This window comes from Embiotoca jacksoni, unplaced genomic scaffold (assembly GCF_022577435.1).
Source record: "Embiotoca jacksoni isolate LCO1_2020_lvr unplaced genomic scaffold, fEmbJac1.0.p SCAF_16, whole genome shotgun sequence".
Taxonomy (NCBI): domain Eukaryota; kingdom Metazoa; phylum Chordata; class Actinopteri; family Embiotocidae; genus Embiotoca; species Embiotoca jacksoni.
In genome coordinates, this window is record NW_027185296.1 from 6364318 (window position 1) to 6382145 (window position 17828).

Below are 17828 nucleotides of genomic sequence, written 5' to 3' on the forward strand. Positions count from 1 at the left end.
GAGCAGAAGCTTGGAAAAACAAGATCCTGTTTGATGGATTAATGTGAGAATCAGTGGGGGTTCATGACATGAGGGTATGATCAGAGAATCGGACCATTTTGAATTTCAAAATTAGGTCAAGATTTTGCCGGACTTGCCTTTTTTCATATAGAAAAAAACTTTAATTCTGTTGTCTTGACCCCATAAAGAACCTGTGAAAAATTGGTGCCTGGTACTGTGCAGGGCAACAACTGATACTTGAAGAGAAATACTTCTGTGATCACACTCAATCTGGAAAATTCAGTGTAAAGTTTTCAACTGTGCTTGATCGCCCAACATGATTGATAATGGATCGGGTGGAGGTACTGAGCTGATGGCTGCCTCTACAGCACATGACCATCCTGTTCCTTTCCTCTCCTGCTGATTCACAATGATTTGTGGCTTTGGGCTTGGAGGAGGCAATAATACCCCGGTTCCTTTATGTACCGGGCAATTGATTTACCAGTCATTTTCATTCCGGCCGGGAGAAATAAGACAAAGGAAAAAGGAGAACATGGCGTATGACAGCTGAGTTGCAGCCACTGAGACCGTGAGCCTCTTTGGTTGCGCGGGGCAACAGTCAGATAATGGATGACGAGGTCTCTTGGAGCCAGCCATACCATTAGGTTTTGTTAATGCAGTCAGAGGAGGTTGGCGTGGCTCATCCGCCTTCATATCCACTTTCAGAGACGCTCACTCATGCTGGCCAGTAGATTTCGGCCTCTCTCTCTCTCTCTCTCTCTCTCTCTCTCTCTCTCTCTCTCGCAGCCTTTTGCTTAGCACATTGTCTTGGCTCTCTATAGTTAACTTCCTCTGGAGTCTTACAGTCCATCTCAGTGCTTTTTTCCCCCTTTCTTGGTCTTTCTGCTTTTATTCCTCTACCGTGTTCTCAATTAATCTTGGGAGATTTTGAGCAGAACTATGTACTTTAGCTGTTTGATTTTAGTTGTGGTTTTCTTACAGCATCATCACAGTCATTGCACAAGAGTAAGAGTACATATTGTCTCTGAATTTACACAGCAAAGGGATTTGCGGCAGATTGACACTTTTGTAATCCAGGATGGTCAAAGGCTTATTACTTTCTGTGCGCTTCTGTTGGTGCTGCATGTGTGGCAAACTGGGAAGTCCAGGTTTGTGAAAGAGGTGAATGTACAGTCTGTGTGAACTGTACATTTAGTGGGTGGAACAGACTAGAAATTAATGAATGAAGACATGGGTGTGTGCTGTACTCTATGAGTCAATCACTTTCAACATATTGCTGGGAATGGAAGCATCATGATGGGAGAGGATATTTTTATTTCTTGCCTTTGTAGAAGCAGCACATACATGGTCCTTTTTAAACTCAGATTGCTTTATTTATTTGGCCAATTGAGGGCAGCAGACAAAGTCGTGAAAACAACACTCACAAATTATCATCTGATAATGTGTATGTGAACATGTTGCTGGCAGATGGACACGTCAGCTTTTATTTGGAGTCTGGCTTCTGTTCACCTGATGAATGTAACAACAATTTTCACTTAATTTAGTTCTGGTTTGGTCTCCACAAACACTTTAGGGAAATATCTGACTCTTTAATGCTCCTCTCTGTTCACCTGATAGTCTCTAACTTTGTCTGACCACCGTTTGGTGAGAGCAGCGTTGGGGAATAACTGCTTACATGAAAAGGAATTATGTAATTAAATTACAAAATAAAAGTAACTGTGGTCTCTTATAGTGACTGAGTAAAAAATATGTTATGTAAATATTGATGATTACAGAAGGGTTACATCAGAATTTTTTTTCAACAAAAAGTTTATGTGTAATATATAATATTCATAATTGCATTTTTTATTTTTTACATGTAGACAGACTCCATTTATTTAGCAAGATGTGCTAAAATTTTGAGCCTCATTTTTGATTGGTTCGCCGATGGCTTTAGCCAACCACGCCAAGGTGGTCAGCCATGTTGTCAGATAAGATGAAGACTTACTTAAAAAGAGTCATTCAGGAACCAGTGTAAAAACCTGTGAACAGTACTGAGCCATTTTGATAGTTCTGTCATCACTCTAATGTTGAGTTCTGTTGTGAAGTTTCACTGATTGTATTATATATTTTTTTCCAAACTTTTCAGCGTTATTGCCCAGTTAAAAATATTTGTTTGTTTTGCTGAAAACAACTGCCTGCTGCTGCTGCTGCTGCAAATAAGGCTGATGACAACAGTGTTGGATTACTAAAAAAAGTGAAGTTGTGCCCAATAAAAAGAAAACAATAGGTTAAACTATGCTTCAATTCTCAGTAAAGCGGAGGAGCAGCAGAGTTTCGCAATAACTGGGTTAATCACTATGATTGACCCCTTCATATTTAATTTATTGCTAATACCAAAATATTGACTGTAGTGACTGGTCTATTTTAGCCAGACATAGAAGGCACCAAATAAACAGTGGCTGGGACCATATTAAGGCAGATTATGCTGATGATAAATGTCTTCTGTCCTGTGTTTGCCTATTTAAATTGGTGTCAATTTATTCATAAAGTTTTCTCCTTCCCTCCAAAAAGTGATGTTTGCACTCGGAGTCAGGGCTGCCTCTGACCTTCCTTCACTGCCTCATGCTTTTGCATCCCGACCAGAGCGACCCTGATCTCTCCTAGGCCGAGCAGGCCTGACGTTCTTCACTTGTACATCCCTGTCATGTTTTCATCCGCCCGGCTGGTGCATCACAATGGATGCCTCTGCCTGCCGAGCTCCCTCTGACCTTCTCCCTCACCCAGCCTCAATCGGTCTCTCTCCCCCAGCTGAGCGTGAAGCTGCCTCTCTGCCAGCCTAATAAATACAAAAACAAATTGCGGCAGGTTAGAAGTATGCAGCGTGGGCCGGAGCTGTTAATGTAATGAACTTGGCTTCATGGAAATACGAGGCAATTAAACTCCCACGGTGCCTCCCTCTGGCCCAGACCGACTGACTGAAGGGGGGGTGGAGGGGGGGTTAAAGACCCTTGAGGGTGAGTGAGAAAGGGAGAGAGCAGGGAGAGAGAGACAGAAACAAGGGGGGGGGGGGGGTAGAGAGAATAGAGCCATTTCAAGGGCCCACAGGAGTAGGAAGTGTGCTGGCTGTGATTGAGCTTAAACACCAATTAGTCATGAGGCCGCCTCATTCAGAGGTCACATCAGGCCTATGTGAGCGCTGTCTGACCATCGCTCACCCTCCTGCTGTTTGTTTTGGTTGTTTGCTGCACTGATTGGCCTGATTGCCAACTGATTGCCGGCCAAGTTTAGGTCGTTGAGACGGTGAGAGAGAGAGAGAGAGAGAGAGACAGGAACCAGTGTAGTTTGTGTTCATGGATTTAGAGCTCATTGTCTGCTCGTATGTTATCTTTACTGCTGTCTCTCCGTGTGTGTGTGTGTGTGTGTGTGTGTGTGTGTGTGTGTGTGTGTGTGTGTGTGTGTGTGTGTGTGTGTGTGTGTGTGTGTGTGCATGTGTGTGTTGAAGAGCTGCATTAACTTCGGTGAGGCTTTCCAACAGTGGACAGACCTCCAACAGTTGAAAGGCATTATGATGGATGTGGAGGTCTTTCTGGTTCTTCTTGTCAGGTGGGTCACATTAGGTTTGCCAAGTTGCACAGAAGTAAAAGGTGAGTATGTTTTTGTCCTGTTTGCTAATCGCTAATCCCAACGGAACAGCTAGCAGGCAGGTCAGGTACCTGTCACACTTGTGTTTCAGGTAAACTTTAATTACTTGCCCAAGGACATTCAGCTTATTTTCTAGTTTGCCAAAACATGCGGTTGCTATGATGGTAACTGTAGCAGCAGGAGAGGTGTCAGTATCTAAGGGTTTAGCGCACTTATTTTAGCATAAAGACTACGATGGGAAACGGCGTTGCTCCATCCAAAGGTAACAAAATCCTCCTGGGAGGATCTGTAAAGCTCATTAATTACCTATTATGTCATTTGTTTAATCCAAATAAAAAACACACATTTTGTATGGATTCTAGTCCTCGTGGTGAGGTTTACATTAGACCGAAGGAGACTCCAGGAGGTCACTGCTCCTGGAAAATAAATAATCCAGTACATAATCATCACAAATGTAAGCTCAGCGATTACATTTTTCTTCTAGTTAAACAACTAAAATATAATGTGTTAAATAGTGGGCTTTTAAGATGCAGGTAGGTGGACTGAGTTGCCTTCAGGATCCAGGCTATAGGACTATTTCCTGATTTACAGTTATATGCAAACTCAAGCTAACTATCTCATGACTGTAGCTTCACATTTAAAAACAGAAAAGAGTGCAATCTTGTCATCTAAGTCTCATCTGGAGTTTCCAAAATGTGAAAACATGTTTTAACATAAGAACAGAGATGACACTTCCACAGGCCTCGGATGCTTTCAGCAGAACTGAAATCATGAGCCAGAATCAAATGTGAAATGTTAATTTGCTCCAATCAGGGAGGCCTGATCCCTGGGCTTTGGCTACATCTGGTTTGTAATTGGGCGTGCTGCTGTAAGGATGATGCACAGTGCTGAGCGGACTGTTGGAGGCTTTGTTGTCTTCCATCCAGTTTGCCAGTGGGGGTTTATGAGGGAAGTCCAATATCAGCCAGCAGCCCATCACAGCATGGTTGTTATAGCGTGGTATCAGCTTCCTGAGCCACACTGCCTCAGTTATTCTATATCATTCTCTCCTTTGCTCTAGGATTCATTGTTTGTTATGAATATAAATATCGGCTGGCGTTTGCCAGATGCAAGAGTGTGAGGGAGAAAGGCAGAGGGGGGACATGATTGAAATTCTAGTGAACCTTCAGGAAGTAATCTGGACCGGGGCATGCAGTCGAGAGCAAATGGTTTCCGTGTGCTTCTGTTTGCACTCGTGCTGAGACTTGTGTGAAATGAGACTTTCTCCACATGGCTCGCACTCTCTCTATCTCTCCGTGTGGATATCTCAGTACTGACCCACAGCTTATCGATCGAGCTGCTTACACGATATCAGCATGGGGGCGTTAACCTGATCTCTCCACACAAACACAAAACATCTGTGCTGCTGACTCTCATAAAGCCAACTGACCACCTCAGTGAGAAACAGCATACGGGATAACAGAGAGGCTCATTGGTTTGAAAGAGATCAAAATCTGCTGGCTTTGAAGCTACTAGGAAGCCCTCCTCACTCAGCACAGATAACACCAGGGCCTTTGCCAAAATTCAGACCTATTTACTTACTGCACACAGGAAATGAAGAAAACCTGATGAAATGAGTGAGGAAAGCAACGAGTGTGACGTTCAAACAGTAAAACCAGAACCGATCAGGCATGTGAACGCAGTTAGACGTCAGCTGTGGACCAAGAGTAATACCTTTGGTGCATATAATAACAGTCAGTTTGACAGAAGGAAAATGTTTCATTCAATAAATGTTTCTATTAATGGACACACCGTAACTGTAATCCATTAGTTTGGCTGAGATCAATGTGAAAGCAGAACTCTCTTTCGGTAAGTGCTTTCTATTTTTGAGAGGATACCCTCTCATGATACAAAGAATGAGATGGAAGATGGTCAAAAACATCAAATAGTGAAAGGGAGACTCTGCACACTTTGGTCCAGTGCAGTCATTTACAAATAAAGCAAATCTTTAGACCTTAATTGGTTATATGTTTGACAAAAGGGGAATCTTAAATCTTATAATACCATCAAACAGAGCATGTTTTGCTTTGTCTCATGAGTACACGTGGGGCATGCAGTAAATCCTAATAGAGCAGTGCACAAACACAATACATCATAAGAACTGATCATAAATCAGCCAGAAATGCAAACTAATGAAAATACATATTAAAAGTATTAAAAAGGGCAAAAGACCAAATTAAAGACTGGCAAAGTGCGAAACTCAAACACATCAATAAATCCCAACTATAACATAATGCTGTAATGAGGGACTCCAGATTTCAGACCCAAAATAATGACTGAAAATACAGGGAGTAAAAATTTGGCAAACCTTTACTGAGGAAACTAAAACGCCGAAGCAAAGCAAAGATACAAAAAAGCAAGACAATAACACGCTAGGAAGACAATGACTGGAATTATCAGGAAGAAAGGAGCACAGACTACAACAACAAACTGAAACAGTTTGTGGAGCAAGCAGATCAGATTAAATGAGGACGGGGAGATAATTGAACACAATCAGGGCGGGGCAGACAAATGCTGCATTCAAATGGAAGTCATGAGCTTGAGGTTACAACATGTGAAGTTGTGTGCACTGTATTTTTGGGGTTAAAGTGGTTAAATTGTAAAAACATCACTACGTGACAGCGTCTAGAAGTTACAGAGGCTAATAATTTAACAAGCTAACGGGGTAACGTAATACAGAAAATGCAAAAGCCTAGAGGTAAAAGAGACCATTGGGAAGTTCAACATTTTCCTCAGACATAAACAGTTATCTATGAAGACAAACTCTACATGACTAAAGATACAATATATTAGCGAAGCATCCAACAAAAAATGAACTTCCATGTCCTCTGCCATTTCCGTAAACGTCAGCTATCACATCAAAACTCGTGAACTCATGGCTTATAGAAAATTTTGAGTTCCAGCGTCGTAAGTAGCACGAGGGGGCCGTTCATATGGACTCTTCTTGTCTACACGGTAAATACGATCCCATTTGAACACAGCATTAATACACATGAGGGCGGGGAGATAATTGAACACAGGTGCTCACAATCAGGGCGGGACAGACAATCACACTGGTGGTAGGAAACGAGGGCAGGAAGTGAAGACACCTGAAACGAGAGACATGGTGAGTAACTAAAATCAAACAGGAAATGGAAACTAAGAATGAAGATATAACAAAAACATAAGCTAAGAGCTAGAGCAAGATGTGACAAATGCTCATTTTAAAATCCACGTTTAAATATTTTTTAATAGGGACAGTAATTCAAATGTATTTTTCTCATCCTCAAATATTGCGGGTGGTGCCTGAAAAACATGATCAAGATACTTGAAGTAACTGCCTGTAGAAATGCTGAGCCAAAACCCTGATCTCTTATGCTTCATTTTGAATTCCCCCTGAAAGTAATGATGTCATTATACAGATAGATTATAGTCAATGTGGGAACTAACTTTGCATTTCTGACAGGTTTTGGTGTGTTTTCATGTGTTTTAGTCTGCCTGGAGTGCATTTTATGCTTGTGTTTTTTATTGGCTTATAAATAGTCTTAAAAGCCTATTTTCCTTGTAAAGAAAGAAATCTTTTAGTTCAATTCAAATATGAAATCATCACTAAAAACAATAATCCCAGAACAACTTTTACACTCCACTGCATTATTTCGAAGTAATCCTATAACGCATTGTGTTAATGACCATCCTGCCTGAAGGCATGTGGGTTGTATTTTAAAGTAGTACAATACAGGGTGCTGCTGTTGCTCCTCACTCCTTATGGCTGAATCCCAGATGAGGATGTGTTGAGGACCTGACAGGAGTCGATTCATCACCCCTCACAGGCCATCCATCACCAGTGGCAGGCAGAGGAGCAGCGTCGGGCTGGGAGAGAGCCCACGAACGACTGGGGAGCACTCTGCTCCGAGTGCCCCACTGGGTGCTCAGTCCAACATGTGCTCCAGAGAGCTTCCTGTAGTGAAGTGGAGTGATTAGTTCAGCCTGTGCAGTCTCCACATGTTGAGGTGATAGATTGGGAAAAAGAGAAAGTAGGCAGAGGTTACAGGACATCTATTAACGTCATCACAACAGCAGAGAGACCTGATGCAATCTGAGTCCTGGAAGAAAGGACACAGTCACATTTTGTAAGACTCAGTCTGAATTATCTAACTTCTCGAACCTTTGATGAGATGAAAAGAAAAGACATTTGAAGCTCAGCAGGAGGCCTCAGCTTAGGAGTTTCTGCTTTTTTAAAAAAAAGATCAGTGGCAGTTTTGTTTTAGCTGTTGCCAGGTGATACTCGCACTCAAGTGTGACTAAAAAACTTTTTGTTGTTAAAACGACAATGTTAATGTGGGAGACCTCAAATACCAGACTTTCACCCAGAAGACCGCTGCGGTGTGACAACAAAAGTAGCGTTGTCATATTTTAACTCGCCTAAGTTAACTTGTATAGCATATTCAGTTTACGTCATGTACGTAAAATAACTTGCATAAGTAATATACTTACTGTTAACATCTTTTTCTAAACCTCATTGTGCCAAAACCCAATCAAACTGCGACCATTTCACAACATCAGCCATGGATTTGTGTTACCATGACAACAACAGTCCTGTATGGCTGTCATTGGTACTTTAGTGTAGTTATTTAACAGATGTGTTGGCCCTTATTATAGGATGCTGAAAACTTTCAAATCAAGTGGCAACCAACCGTGACATCACCCATTGGTTTTTGGACTGCCATTCTGAAGCCTCGAGCTCAGCATTTCGGCCGTCGCCATCTTGCTGTTTTAAGGCCAGAAGTGACCACATTTGGGCAAGCTGGGGAGGAGCGAGTGGTGAATCTGACTCGATCTGAAGACCCTAAGCCCCACCCACCTACAGTTGAAACCTGACTGAACCACAGGCCTGTCAATCAAACAGACATGACCCCAAATATACTGCTTTTTGAGGCCTAATATGTAAATAATGATCTAACTACTTTCAGATGGACTGCCAGAAAACTAATAAAAAGGAATAACTTGGATGCTACATCCACTTTTATATACAGTCTATGACTCAGACATGTTATTTTGGGAGTCATTGGAAATAGACCTATTTTGTCATTTCGGTATGAGGACATGTATACATAGGTGGGGAGGGTCATTACACACTGTCTGAATAAATCTATTCAAGGATGACTGTGTTTTTTTTCCATGACAATGTCAGTACACAAGATTTTAAATGGTTGAATAGAAATTAGTAGCATATGCTCATGCATGTTTTTGTGAGCTCATGTACATGTTTAGGCCTGTACATATGTTTTATTTCATATTTTGATATGTATGAACAGTATGTGTGTGTCCCAGTCCCGCACTCTCCCACCACCTGTCGAGCTGTCCACCATGTCCTTTTTCTTTGATGTGGGGCGGTGGTGTGTCATCCAGATGTGGCAGCAGAGGAGCGAAGAGTTCAGTTAGTCCCTGGGGATTTTCCCCCCTGAGCCCCTTGCGCAGGCACGGCCGCTGGGAAGGCCCATACAGCCGACATGTGTGTCTTTGCTCTCATCTCTCTCTCGGTTCATCCTTCCCTCCATTCATATGGTACTCTCCTCTGTGCGTCTCCTTCACTCTTCAGATACCCTGCTACTCCTTCATCTGACCTCCTCATCACTTCCTCCTTCGAGTCTTTCACCTTCCTCCCTGTATTTAATCTTTTCATCACCATCTGGGAGGCCTCTTAAATTCCCAACTGCAGCTGATTTTTTTACTTCCTCGGTCGGATATAGTAATCACATTAAGCTCTACGGTATCAGTCTCAGATTAAGGTAATAGAAAAAACATTGTGATTCTCTCCTGTGGTTAATTTGCTTCAATGTCTCTGCTTTTTTCCGAGTGGACATTGACACATCACATTACATCATCATTCATTTTGAGGTAGGAAAACCACAGGTATAATTAATAACATAACGCCCACGGCCCGGGAATTGCTGACTCACTGTTGTGGCTCACTGAGATACTGAAACTTGACTGGGCCATTGGAAATGTTACTCGACACACCTGTGGTTCTCCTGCCGTGACAAATCAATATGTCTGCAGTGGAAAAAGAAACTGGAAAAAAACAGAAAATGGACTCATAAATAAATAAAATCTGTGTACTGGAGTGGACAAGTATGTGCATTCAGAACGTACACACATGTGGCTGTGGAGTTTGTTTTAAGCTGGGCTACAGATGACCTTATGCTTGAGGAGTATGGGAAAGAGAAGAGTGAGAAGTCGGACAGAGGGCCCTCCAGGCAGCATGCATCACACACAATCCCTCTCTTTTAGGGCTTACAGCAAAAAAGTCCCTCAGCTTTGGTCAACATATGTGTCGATTTTCACTCAAAACAGTCATCTAGTGAGTGTGTGTGTGTGTGTGTGTGTGTGTGTGTGTGTGTGTGTGTGTGTGTGTGTTGGCTTCTATTTCAGTTACTTTCTCTCACTATATCTGGCTAACAATAGAGTACAGCTGCACAGAGGGTGCTCGAACGGTCACTGGAGGTTTTGTTGTTATGAAGAGGAGCAGGAGTGTAAAAAAAAAACAACCTTCTAGACAATTTGACTCCAAAGATGCAGAAAACAGCCTCAAACTACAGTATGAGATCTGAGTCCTGTTTCAGCAAGTCTCTGCCATGCTCGCAGCGCCCTTGAACAGCAAACTGAAAACTCACGTATGCTCACCTCTTCTAGGTTCTTTGAGTACATGCACAGAGATGTGAAATTGGGAGTGATTTCAAGATTTAGAGAAAACCAGATGATAAACATTTGAAAATGCTCCTTTTTCATCTGGTGCTGCCCTGTGTGAAGAGGCGAGCGCTGGTTCGGTCTGGAAACAGGATGTGGGCAGGAGACCTGGGCATCAGCCACATGCCATGGAGCCTCTGGAGCTAATTTGCATATGTGTGTGTTTGCTTTGTAGCCGGTTGTCCAGAGAAATCCTTGTGTGCCTTTGTCTGTTGTCAGTTTTTGCATGTATACTTGCACATTTTTGGTTCATGCCCCTGTTTAGTGAGGCTCTTGTGTATAACAAGTGCGTATGTGTGTGTGTGTGTGTGTGTGTTCCCTCCCCCGTTTCTTGCGTAGGCGTCTTTTCCTGGCACAGCACCCTGCATGGCATCCCCGCTGGCACTGTCTTCAGCCCACCCTGCTGTCTGTCTCCCTCAGTCCTGTCATCAGACTCGACTCGCCATCTTTCTACTCTGGCAGTGCGCAGTTCAATATCAAAATAAGGAGACGCGACGAGGCAGGAGCAACATGGAAAAAAAATATTTACCTTAACAAGTAAATAAATCTTGCTCTGGCTTTGGTTTAATTTCTTTCAAGAAAAATATAAGTTTAGCAGCTGTCAAGGAAAGTGACTTAATTATAGAACTGTAGACTTCAGACTGGCACTTTTCCTCTTCTTAATTCTTAGGTGCATTACTGCCATGAGACTGTGACTCGAGTTTTTCTTCTCATACATTTTCTGGTGGTCCATCTGAAAATAATCCGGACTGACTCAATTCAACCTGAAGATGTATATGGATTACTTAATTATTAGGCCTTCGTGCACTGAAAAGACTTGATCTCAGCTATTGTAGGTAAAAAACAGTATGAACACATCTTTGTAAGCAAGATGGTCGTATCCCATATTTTGAGACCTGAAAGACTTGCTTTCTGACTTGTGTCAAAATGAGTGCACTTTATTGATTAAAATAGTCAATAAAACATAGACCTGTAGCATATTCATTATGTATATCTGTTCTTCTTTTTTTTTTTTTAACATAACTACGGTTACTCTGTGCTGCGCTCTGCCAAAACGTTGGTGATCTACACTCGTTACTGTCCCTGAATGCATCCTGTGTACACACAGACAGAGAACTGAAGCTGCTGCTCTGCTCATGCGCTGCTTTCACTGCGCGGGTTGTGTAGACATTGTGTTAGAGGTCAAGGCACTGACCTTGAACCGCAATCTCCAACCAGGCCTGTCATTTCTGGACTGTCAATAGTCTCTTTTAAAGGCATTAAATATCTCCCTCACCTCCTTAAAATAACAGAAAAAAAGACTTGTGACCTAACTTGGATTTGGGAGATTGACTTCAAACTGCCAAAACAGACACAAAAACAGCTCTACTTGAGTGACATTTCAAGAGTCACATTGGAAACTGAAGAAGAAGAAGAAAATTAAACTGCTTGACACAAAGTCTCCAGTGTCCTGATAGACACTGATGTTGATTCATGACGTAAAGGGAAAGTATTACTAAATACTTTCTTTCTGAAAACAAGACCACATCATACAAACAGTGTGTGACATTGTGTATATAATGTAACATAGACATGTGTGACAAAGTGAAACTCTTTGCATGCCGCAAAACTGCCGCACTTGGTATTTCAGTGAATGTTTGGTTTTAGTTGCTGAAAAATGAGGGTACGATCCAGGCGGCTCACCCTGCATCTTTGCTTTATCCTGGCTCAATCTGCTGGAAAGTCTGAACGCCTCCGACTACTTTAAACAAACAAATAATCCCAGAGGGAAAGTATGAGAAATACAGGCAAACATCAGCAACTCGGTTTGAGTAATGGGCGTCCATGTCTGCATTTTGTGCAGAGATGGTATCACCTACATGATCTGTGATTGATGTCATGCCACGTCTGTTTTCATCCCCCCAAGCTTTTTTTTTAATTTTTTTTTTTTCCAGAAATGATGATTAATTTCTGCAGTTTTCAGAGTAGAATTGCAGTCGGGTTTTATTTGACCGTTTTTTTTTTAAATATTTGTACATTTCTGCCTTCACCTGAAATCAGTGGTGAATAATGGAATATAATTTGTTTCACTCAAAGCACTGAACATTTAGTTTTGCATCTCTTTTGAGAAATGTTTCTCTGCCTCTGAATATTTGCAGAGTGAGCTGACAGCAGTTTATCATAGGGACCGTTTCTTATGGCTCTCTGAACCTTTCCCCGCAGGCTTCTTTGAGTATTACTGAAGACTGTGTCCCTGGTTGGAAAAACAACTGATCCAATAAGAGATTCGTAGGCAGGACAAAGAACGCAGTTGTCATCTTCCTGTGCCAGTGGCAGAAAGATGGCAACAGAAAAAACTGCCACCAAAACAGCAACAAGTACGTCGACACAGCTGAATTCATAGTTATACGTCCGCTTACAGAAATTATAACCCTTAAACTGGTATATTTCTGCAACCAAGCTTCATATTTATTGAAAATACCATGAGTGGGCTGAGTGCACTTAATGGATTAGAGATAAATAACAACTGTCGCCTCAAAGAACATGAACAATCCTGACAGAATGAGTTTCAATGAAAACTGTTCACAGTGGGTTTTCTGGGTCAGCCATACTGAGCAGGGTTGTGTTTATCAAAAGGCATGTTGTTTTTGAATATTTAAATGTAAATTTTCATTGCTTTTTAGTGGCTTTTTAAGGACAGCAGAACACGCTAAAACTACAACCCTGGTGTATTTTCACATTGTAAAGTTAACACATTCAGAAGACACAATAGACTGTATCTAAAAATGAACGTCTCCAGGTCTTAAAAGTGAAGCCAATATAAGTGACTTAATGTGCAAAACCACTGAGGGCCACCAGCAGCTGGCTCCAAAAAAAATATTTTTTACAAGTCATTATTATGTCATTAGCTAAATTCAGTCCATATGATCAGTGTCCTGGTAGTCTTTCTGAAAATAATCCCATTATTAATTAGATATGAGACCACAAAAAGCGGTAAGTTAGGGGGCATGTCTGGTTTGATAGACATGCCTGAGGTGCAGTCTTCCGCTGAAGGTGGCTGGGCATAGTGTCCTCTGGTTTTAAGTCAGATTAAGTCAGGTTTCCTCCTCGCTTCTCCCCAGCTCATCCAAATATGGCCACTTCTGGCTCCAAAAAAATCAAGATGGCAGCAACAAAATTTACAGAATCGAGGCTTCAATATGGCAGCTCATAATCCAGTGGGTGGCATCATGGTTGGTTGCCACTTGGAAGCCATACAGCAACACTCATTCATTGATTGTCTGTATTTAATAAATATAGTATACAAGTTCACTATTCACTTAAAGTTTTTGCTGTTCTTTAGCTGCTAAATAATCCTCAATATGTTCACCAGCCGGTTGCAGGCCTTATCTGAAATCAAATTGGTGCTGAACAGCTTGTTTACAATGAGCTTTTGTGAGAAAAATCCCTTCTGCTGTTGCAGAATTGGAAATGGTGAGAGTGGTGGAAGTGAACCGAACGGCAAAGCTGTGAAACAAGAAGCTGAAAGATGCTGAAATGTTTTAAAAGTGGAGGAAAACAGCAGAGGTGCTCTCTGGGTCCATCAATATGACTGAGCCCTCTCACATTACACATAGTCATCTCATCTAATGTTACTATCATATAAAATAGTCTAATGCATCTTTCAGCACGACAAACCAAAGTGCACTCACCTTCACTGCACTTGGATGGAGGTAGGAATCTCAGTGACAGATATCTCAAAAACCGGGCAAACTTTCCAGAGGGCCCGGTATCATTAGAGGTAAATTAAAGAATATGTCCTTTATAATTTGGGGTGCCTGTCACACCACGGTGAATTGTTCAGGAGAAACACAATGTGTAGCCTCCCTTGGTGTGAGCTCAGAAACTGAGAAAAGTAAAGCCTGGAAAAGACACTGAAGTCTCATTTTGTGTGGCATTGCTCCAATAAAGTGTGTAACTATGAGTTACTGTATGAGCCAAAGAGAGAACATTGCCAGGGCTGGTCTCGTCCTCCAAACTGCTTTTGTAAGATATTATCTAACTTCAAAGGGAACACAAGAGTTTAATTAATGAATGTTATGTCTGGACACGTAATACCCTTTGAAATACAGTCTAATCTTTGGTGCTGCCCTCTAATCATTTTAGATTTACAGCAGGGAGCAGTTGGAGCCACCAGGAGCCATGTTTCTGCCTCAGAGGGACATCCTCAGTGCCTGCTGTGTTTCTTTTCTTTTCTTTTCTTTTTTAAACTCATTGTTCATATCTTTTGCTTACTCACATTAAATTCTACTTTTGAACAAAATGGAGTTGATTTATCCATACAGACTTTTTGTACAATGAGGGTTCAGTACTTTTAAAGACACTTCAGCGGGTCAGGAAAGTTGTTTTGGACACTCTGTTGTGGGGATTAAAATCGTGACTCTCCTCTGGGCCTCCTGTCACTCAGCAGTGTCAGACTTAAAGGAAGCCCCAAACTGCTGATGAAACACTGTCAGCCCTCCTCCGGCTCTGCTGTCGACAGAGTGTTTTACTGGTCGAACAGTTTGATGCCTTCAAAATGTTTTTCACCATTTTGTATGACGCATCACAGCACATCTGACTGATAAGATTTGGTTGCATTAAATGGACTTTGATTTAGTATTTATTGATCGTTGAAACCCTCCTTTTCAAACAGTGATTGTCCAATCATTGCTTAGCAACTGTAACTAGGCTCAGCACATGTGCATGTGGTTGTAGTGTATGAAGAGTTCAGATGTTGGTGTGTTTTTTAAGGCTTATAAAACCAAAAAATGAAGATCAGAAATACAAAGTATTTAACAGTATGTTTATCTGCTGTAATGTTAGATGCTTTGTGAATGCTGTTTGTGTAGCATTTCTACAACAGAGCTGTTCATGCAATTCACAAACAGTAACAGTAACATTTCAGGATGTGAACACTGAGAACATGTGGTCAGTATAAAGTTATGAAGTGAAACTTTGAATCCTGTTTGAGGTGCTACTTCTTTTTGTTCCAAATGTCTTGAGACATTGTTTGCATTCTGGCTTTTGGTCATTTATAACTTGTCCCTAATCATCATCTTACGACGGTGGATCAATACGCTCCAAGACTGCTCCTGTTTCTGAGGCTTCTGAGGGAAAACATTCAGTGCAAATAACCTGAAATGTGGCGTGATGGCACTTGTGTTCTTCAACATGACAATGTGCTCGTGTTACTTTCCCACAACAGCACGATTGTCGCTCTCAACCACTGCTACTTGGCTCGCTGCTACTTCTTTTTGTTCCCCAATAATTTGTTACAAACTCTGATGTGTGCTCTCTGCTCAAGTTTCAGGTGTGTAAGAAACTTCAGATGCTCCCAGACCATTGCTCACAAAAATGGGTTTACAGAGGTGCTGATTTTGATCAAGCGACAAAAGTTGGAGTACTTACTGATGAAGGTTACAGATTCTCTGTGCTCCGTGCACGTCACCGTGCTGCGCTCCGTTCACGCGCAACAGGAGCAGTCTCTGAACTTCTTGATCCACCCTGAATGTCTCACTGATTTTCATTGAAATATTTGTCTGTTAAGTCACTATCCATCGACAGTTCAGGTAACACGATGATGATTGAGCTTCTGACCCACTAATGAAACCCCTTGCATTCGCAAGCACTGAACAGGCTGTCTGTCGGTGTCGACATTCCCTTTGAAAAATCACAAGTGGTGGTTTCCATTAGCCAGCAGTGGTTGTTACGCCAGAGAGGGTAGGCTAGGCGGAGTTAAAACAATCACGCTTTTCACACAGAAGTGAGATGAAGAGCGAGCCGTCGGAAAAAGATTGAATCTCTGGAAAGTAAAGTCCAAAAACAGCTGCAATTACCGCTTGTCACCATAGGTGCCTGCCTCTATTTAAAAATCAAAGCTTTAAGTGGTAAATATACCACCATTTCCATAAATTGCATGCTGGATTAGAGAACCATCAATTTGACTTTAACTGGAAATGAAAGTGTGAAGTTTAATGTACTCCAATTAAGTAATCAAAAGACTTTGAAAACTACTCAAATTTCCATCTGGATATATGGTAACCATATGCTTCTTACTATAAATTATCATAACTTCAGTAGTCAAATGTGTTTTCTGCCCTTTGTTGTTTCATTGATTTGACATTCGTATCTCCTGCAATGGCACATTAGCCCATTAGTTCTGTAATAGCGGGTAAACATTTGAGACAATCACAAGGCAAACAGAGAAACACAATCGATGCCTCTCAGCCTCCAGAAATATAATCCTGCACCTGGACTCCCTCAAAGTGCCCGAGCACCTGCATGGAAAAGCAACAGAGAGACAGTGTCCCTTTAAGGGATAACTCGCAGAGGAAGAAGAAAAACTGCAAAGAAGGAAGGAGAGGAGGTGTGTATGCGTACGTGTACATGTCAAACTGATAGACACTTGTGAAAGAGACAGAGAGAAAGAGAGGAAAGAAAGATAAGAAGAAAGATAAAGACGGAGAGACACAACATTGCATTAGACACTAAGAGCCATTCCTCGCTAAAGGCTAATGCAATTGCCACACAATAAGAGTGTCTCAGCGGAGGCTGTAAAAAAAAACTAGAGAGGGGAATGTAAGAGGAGAGGCAGGGAGGGAGTGAGGCAGGGAGTGAGGGAGGGAGGAATGGAGGGAGGGAAAGAAGGAGGAAAACTGGCAGCTCTGCCTTCAGACTCTCATATGGATCTCCTGGGACAATGGTTGAAAGTCTCTCTCTCTGTCTCTACTGTAACTCCTGGCTGTGTGTGAGTGGCTGAGTGGCTCGGTGCTCTGCTGTGTCTCCAGAGTGATTTATCAGGTTTGTGGGGAGGAGAGACAGAGGGAGAGAGGGGGAGACAACTCCGGTAGCGGGCAGGCAGCAGTTACCAGCCAGCTGGCTGGATGTGTTAACTCCACATCTGACCTCTATGGGAACAGAGCAGCCCCTCTCCTCTCCTCTCTCCTCTCCTCTCCTCTCCTCTCCAGGCAGACTGTGGGAACAAGGGGGGACAGATCTTCCTCTCTTCCCCTCTCTCGCTCTGCTTCTTGCTGGGCTGTCGAGCTCAGAGAAGCGGCCCTGGACAGAGCAGGACTTGACAGGACAGGGCAGCTTTGGCAGCGAGACCTCAGCAGAAGATCCAGGTTCTGAGGATTGCACTGCCGACTGATTCTTGGACCTGAAATGGCACAGTTGGTACAGTTAAGCAGGCAGCAATGCAGTTGTCTGGTCAGTCATTAGTCAGATGGTTAGTCAGTCGGTCAATGGTCCTTCCCAACTCTTCTACTTTGTGCATATCCTCATCTGAACTCTGACTCCGGTGGCTCAGACTTACCATGCTGCAAAAGCGGACCTGTGGGCATGGTGAGTGGCAAACATCCCTCTGTGTCTCTTACTTGTTTTGTTATAGACTTTGAGTCTTTTCTTTCTGTAGTTGCAGCAATGCTCCTCTGAATTTT